The following is a 6937-nucleotide window of genomic DNA, read 5'->3' on the forward strand; positions in this document are numbered from 1 at the left end:
ATTTGTGACCCATACCACTGGCAAGAGATCTACTGAATGAACAGACCTGGGATAGTTAGGGTTTTAATATGCTTTTTCTATGTTTTCAGCTGCTCGGTTTTCACTGTTTTTACTGATCATTTTAATTTCTTGTATGCAGCTTTGAGGAGGGCTTTTTTTGGTGACAATCCAGCAATATTCAAATTTTGTTAAATAGTAAGAAATCGGCAGGAGGGTTGGGCTATATGAGCTGTAAGGTGCCTCCAGTCCTTTTCTTTTTTAAAAACAACAACTTAACAATTGATGGCAGGGGATCCTGGAACAGCAGCAGGCATCTCAGACAGCTAGGGAGTTCCTGCTTGCTCCTAGCCATTGTGCTGCTGACAATGAACAAGGATTAAGGGCTGCTCTGCCACAAACAAGCAAATGTAATTGTCTGGAATTTGGTTACCTTGGGCTTAAGGGTCCCAGCAGCTATTTGCTATGTGTCTGGCACATTTCAGTGCTGCCTGGTAGCCAAGCTTAAGTACACCGGTCATAAATACTGTGTTTTGCACGTCTGTTCCCTCCCCGTGAGGCAAGAGCGGGGAGCCATCCCTGCCAAAAGCTACGTATGCACAATAGGTTTAAAGCACATGCCTTTCACCCAAACATCCCGGGAACTGTAGTTTCCCCACATAGAATAATAGAATTGTAGAGTTGCAGGGGGCTCCAAAGGTCCTCTAGTCTGACCCCCTGCAGTGCAGGAATCGCAGCTACAGCACTACAGTTCCCAGCACCCATAACAAGTTACAGTTCCCATGATTCTTTTGGGGGAAGCCATGTCCTTTCAATGTGCGGTTTGTGTATGTGTGTATCTTCTTGTCTTCTTCTTATTCTTCCTCTTCTTTGGCGATCACTCGTAGCCAAGTAAGATTGTCTTCCATAAACAGGGTTTTAACAGTGAATCCGTAAGTGACTGTGGAGGTCAATTCTGGATCCACACATCCTTCCACAGTGCGGACATAGGTTTCCGGGCGGGAGTTGATCACCATGAGAGTTTGCCAAATGTGCCTTCCTCTTAGCTTGTTTCTCCCTTTCGTCCTGAGTTTGAGTGTCTTCATCATCACAATCACCCAGCAGAGCCGTTTTCCTTACATGTCTCTGGCTTGATCCACAAGATGCAGACGGTTGCCTGTTCTCTTTCTTCAAACTTCTGCTGTCTCTACCCAGGAGGCGTTGGAAAGGGGGTGTGGCCCGCCCCGGTGTCATCCTTGAGGGATGTGACAAAATGACACACCCTGGATGATTAGGTCCTGTCAAAGGCAACTATGGAGTTGCGGTGCTCATCTCGCTTTCAGGCCGAGGGAGCCGGCGTTTGTCCACAGACAGCTTTCTGGGTCCTGTGGCCAGCAGGATTAAACCGCTTCTGGCACAACGGAACACTGTGACAGAAACCAGAGCGAACGGTAACGCTGTTTCCTTCCCGCCACAGTGGTACCTATTTATCTACTTGCACTTGCGTGCTTTCGAATTGCTAGGTTGGCAGGAGCTGGGACAGAGCAATGGGAGCTCACCACTGTTGAGTGGATTCAAACCGCCGACCTTCCAATCGGCAAGCCCAAGATGCTCAGTGGTTTAGACCACAGTGCCACCCATGTCCTGAATACCATTTGCTAGCAACCACAGGAAGGAAAAGTGCTCTTGTTCTCGAATCCTGCTCGAATTCTGCTAGATGGGCCGTTGGCCTGGCTCATCGGGCTCTTCTGAGGTGCTTGTGTTGACCTCTGTCACCTTCTTTTAGCGGTTGTGCGTTGGCTTGTGACAACCGGATCTCTAAACCAACAAGAAATGGAGAGGAACAGCCATTGTGGAACAATCAGATATGGGGCAATAAATCATCCGCATGCGCACACACACACACCCCTCCCCAAAGGTTGTGTTGTGATGAGCTAGTGCTGGGATCAGGGAGGAAGGCTGGGGCCAGTTACCAAGGCCGGAAGCAGCCAAGTGCGAAGGAAAATGACCTGATAAAGAGGACATTATGCCCTGAAAGAATTTTCAAGGTTCGAAAAAGAATTATTGGAGAGTAATGAGAAAATCTGATCGAAAATGTGTAAGCTACTGCTAGAATGGGGCACTAAAGATGAAGAAGTGAAAGCTGTAATGATACACTGGGCAAAAGATGTGGGTTACAAAAATATATTTTAATTTATAGAAAGAGAATTTAAAATTTACGGCTTGTTGTACATTGAAAGAAAACTACATGGAAATGATGTACCGTTGGTATTTGACTCCAGTAAAACTAGCAAAAATGTATAAAAATACCTCCAACCTTTGTTGGAGGTGTAAAGGTAAAGAAGGTACTTTTTACCACATGTGGCAGACATGTAAAATAGTAAAAGACTTCTGGGAAATGATATACAATGAATTTAAAAGAATGTTTAAGATAACTTTTATCAAAAAACCAGAAGCCTTTTTACTAGGGTTAACAGGAGATGAAATACCAAAAGAATTAAAAAGACTATTTACCGGTATGTATGCGACAACAGCCGCAAGAATGCTACTTGCCCAGAAGTGGAAGGGAGAGAAAAGCCCCAACTAAAGAAGAATGAATAACCAAGATGATGGACTATGCCGAAATGGCAAAGATGACCGTGAGGATCAGGCACCAAAAGGACAAGAAATTCAGTCAAGAGTGGGTAAAGTTTAGAGAATATCTTAAAACCACTGTGTATACCTCAAAACGTTAGCAGGGTTATTGTAACATGTATAATGTAATATTAGTTAAGGGGGGGGAGAAACAAAATGGATTAGAAAAATGCAGTTAGATGCAAAGAAATACGGGGAAATTTGGAAATGTGGGGGGGGGAGAGTTCTGAGGTATCCAAGTAATTCAAGGAGTGCAAAATTTGAAAATGATGTGAATGTATAAAAATTTTGTTTAAAAAATGAAAATAAAATATTTTTTTAAAAGAGGACATTGTCGGATCCCCTGAGGTGGGGGGCGGCGGCAATGGTACCAGCCTTCTGGACGTACCCCTGTGTGGGCCATAGGGCCTGTCCTGTAGCCCCATAATGGGCCTATGGGACTTTCAGCCAAAAACGCAACAAACACCCAAAAAAAAAGGACGGGGAGGGAGGAGGAAAAAGCAAACTCTCGAGTCCATTTTCCTAAAGTTAAATAGAAGTTCCTATCATGGCCAGCTAGAATGGAAATAAATACTGTAACACTTGTTAACGACAATGGGAATTATATGGACAGAACTACCGAAATTGTATAGAAATCTATGTATGCGACTGCATACTACATACATGTATGTTACCCGCCCAAAAATGGAAAGAAGCAGAACTCACAGCAAAGGAAGAATGGATACAAAAAGTTACGGAATATGCAGAAACGGTGAAACTTACTGGAAGAATAAGAAATCAAGATAACAAACCTTTGATAAAAGAATGGAAATGGTTTGTTGAATATTTACAGATAAATTGCAAACAGATAAAAACACTGGCAGGATTATTGTAATAGCTTGCAGTTTCGTAAGAGTATATATTTAAAGTAGATGAATAAATGAGCAAAGTAAACGGATTTGGATATGCAGAAGATATTAAAATAATAAATTTGAGGAACCGCAGAAAGAGGGGGAAGGAAGTCAGACTTTGAAATGTTAAAATGATTGTAACATTAATGAAATGTATAAATTTGAAAAGCATAAATAAAAAACAAAAAACAACAACAACACTTGATAATGACTTGTTTCCCGTGTTAATCAGTGTTTGAGGATAGGGGGGATTTTTGCTAGGCACCAGCCCTGTCCCCAAGTTGAAACCTTCTTTGTTTTTCTGCGCTGCTGGGAGTCAAAGGAACAGCTAAGGTTGTGGAAGCCTTTGGCTGAATTGAGGTCACTGACCCTCACCTTAAGGCTTCTGTTTTTTGGACTTGCCTCTAAGAGGAGGGACCTCCTCAGTCTCACCGAAATCTGAAGGGGCCATCCTGCTTGACCTTTCACTGCAAGCTCCTCTAGTTTGTTCCTGGCTGCAGGGCAAGTGAGAAGGTGGGGAGTGCTAGCCCCTCCTTCAGCGAAAACTGCAGAGGTGATGCTTTTCAGATCTGATAAGACTTGCATTGATACAGATCTTGCACCTCCAGCCCAGGCTATTGTGTTGTAAGAGCCCTATCCAGAGACTGTTGTTCCCTGAATTACTGTACTTCTGCCTCCTGATTCATCCGTCCTAAATTCTCATCTCGCAGTTGGAACATTTTGTATGTTTGTTTGTTTGCTTGCTTGCTCACTCGGTTCACTGGCCGGCTGTTCGTTTTATCCAGACAATGGCAAAAGCGGTAGATGTTTCTTATTTGATAGCCTTGGGGTTTGGACCTGGGCCCTGGGTGCCAAGATTAGACGCACACCCTCCCTTTCATTCTGAATGGAGGAGAGGTGCAAAAAGCTTCTCCCTGTGAGCAAGGATATCGGTGGCCGATGAAATAGTGATTTTACGCTTTCTGGGCTCTCTCCACTGCTTTTTCCATCGTCTTGCCATTTTCCCGACATTCTGCCGATTCGGCAAAACCACCACACACACCCCATGCCATTTTTACACCTGAAATCCAGGACATGTCAGGAAGTTTCCTGACTTATGGCAAGCCTAGATGAAGGGAAGAACATACGAGCCTGCTGCTGGATCCGGCCCCCACCTGTTCTCACAGTCGCCACCCAGGGGCAGGGGCAAAACTAGGCTTTATTTCATCCGGGTCAAAGGCCCAGTTTGGTACACACACATACACACACACACACACACACACACACACACACAGGCTAGGAGCCTCAATGGTGCCCCTCTGCAGGCTTAAAGGTAAAGGGACCCCTGACCATTAGGTCCAGTCGTGGCCGACTCTGGGGTTGCGGCGCTCATCTCACTTTATTGGCCAAGGGAGCCGGCATACAGCTTCCGAGTCATGTGGCCAGTATGACTAAGCCACTTCTGGCGAACCAGAGCAGCGCACGGAAATGCCATTTACCTTCCTGCCGGAGCGGTACCTATTTATCTACTTGCACTTTGAAGTGCTTTTGAACTGCTAGGTTGGCAGGAGCAGGGACAGAGCAATGGGAGCTCACCACGTCGCGGGGATTCGAACTGCCGACCTTCTGATCGGCAAGTCCTAGGCTCTGTGGTTTAACCCACAGCGCCACCCGCGTCCCTCCTCTGCAGGCTTCATCTGGGGCAAAAAACCCCAGCTTGCCCTCCCTCCATAGCTGTGGTTCTGCCCATAGCACAAGCAGGACCTGAGCACAATAGCCTTCTCCTGCCCTGCTCTTGTGGCTCCTTGCAAGTAGGATTTGGAAGCATGACTGACGATGGATGCAGAGCATAGCCATCATGGCCACTAGCTGGATGCAGAAGAAGAAGAAGAAGAAGAAGAAGAAGAAGAAGAAGAAGAAGAAGAGTTTGGATTTGATATCCCGCCTTTCACTCCCCTTCAGGAGTCTCAAAGCGGCTCACATTCTCCTTTCCCTTCCTCCCCCACAACAAATACTCTGTGAGGTGAGTGGGGCTGAGAGACTTCAGAGAAGTGTGACTGGCCCAAGGTCACCCAGCAGCTGCATGTGGAGGAGCGGAGACGCGAACCCGGTTCCCCAGATTACGAGACTACCACTCTTAACCACTACACCACACTGGCTCTGGGAGTCAGTCCTGGGAGGCACCAGTTGAGGAACCCCCAGGGGAAGAAAGCTCAGAGCCAGGAGACTGGTGGTGGGGAAACAATGAGTAGTCAGAGGGAGCAGACTGGGGGGAGAAGGAGGTGTCGGAAGCTGAAGAGCAGTCCAGAATCAGAGGCCGGAGAGGAGCAGGGGGGCCAGGAGATAGGGATGAGGCAGGCTGCTGAAGAACCCAGGGAGTCTTCCCCTCCTGCTGCTACCAGCTCTTCTCCACCCCAGTCTCCCAGAACACACAGAGAAATGAAAAGAGCAGAGGAAAGGTTGGTTGCAGACAGAAACAGTCTCTGATTGCTTGGCAGGGACCTGGAAAGGAGGGGACCTAGGCAGCTGTGTGAAAACAGGGGCCTTGGCACAACCTCCTCGCCACTGCTTCCTTGGGGCAAGACCTACTGGGAAGGGTTGCTGTGACCTCCATGACTGAGCTGTTTCTTTAAAGAAAGAGTTCACTGATACAGTAGAACCTTGCTTCTCGAACTTAATCTGTTCCGGAAGTCCGTTCAACAACCAAAACCATTCAAAAACCAAGGCCCAGCTTCCGATTGGCTGCAGGAGCTTCCTGCACTCAAGCGGAAGTCACGTCGGATGTTCAGGTTCTGAAAAACTTTCAAAAACTGGAACACCACCAGGTTTTTGTTCGTCAGCTAAGCCATTCGAGAACCAAGGTTCCACTGTACTGGTGTCTTTTAAATGGCTGATCTACACCTGGCTCCGGATACCTCCTTAGTGTCAGTGCAAACCTTGCAGAATACAGCAGGGAGGAGGGTGGAGGCAAAACTAATTAGCTGGCTCCGCCTTTCTTCAGCTCTGGCGCCACCTACTGTCAGGCTCCCTGCCTTGTGCCCCATCAGCCGCAATGGGTACCAGCCACAGCGGAAAGGATGAGTGTTACCTTTAGGGTTTTCTGCACCATACCATCTTATGCAGGCCCTGCCTCCACCCCATCCCAGGATCTTTGGGACCAGCCAGGGAAGGTGTCCAAAATCCCACAATTGTAAGTCCCAGGCCTGAAAGCCTTCAGCCAAAGGCATGTCTGATACCCAAAATAAGGCCTCCAAGTTTCCACTTTTAGGACAAGTAAACACAGTCTGGGCTGGGAGAATGATGAGTTGCCAGGCTGTGACTCCCATCTGCTGCCCAGCTTTGCTCTCCGCCGGGACTCCACACAGCCTGCCAAGGGCATCAAACCAGAGGGAAGGAAGAGCCAGCCATGCCAAGCCCCACCTGAAAGAGAAGTTCATGCAGCCAGCAAGCCCCAGCGT

The sequence above is a fragment of the Podarcis bocagei genome, assembly GCF_964188305.1.
Source record: "Podarcis bocagei genome assembly, chromosome: 16".
Classification (NCBI taxonomy): domain Eukaryota; kingdom Metazoa; phylum Chordata; class Lepidosauria; order Squamata; family Lacertidae; genus Podarcis; species Podarcis bocagei.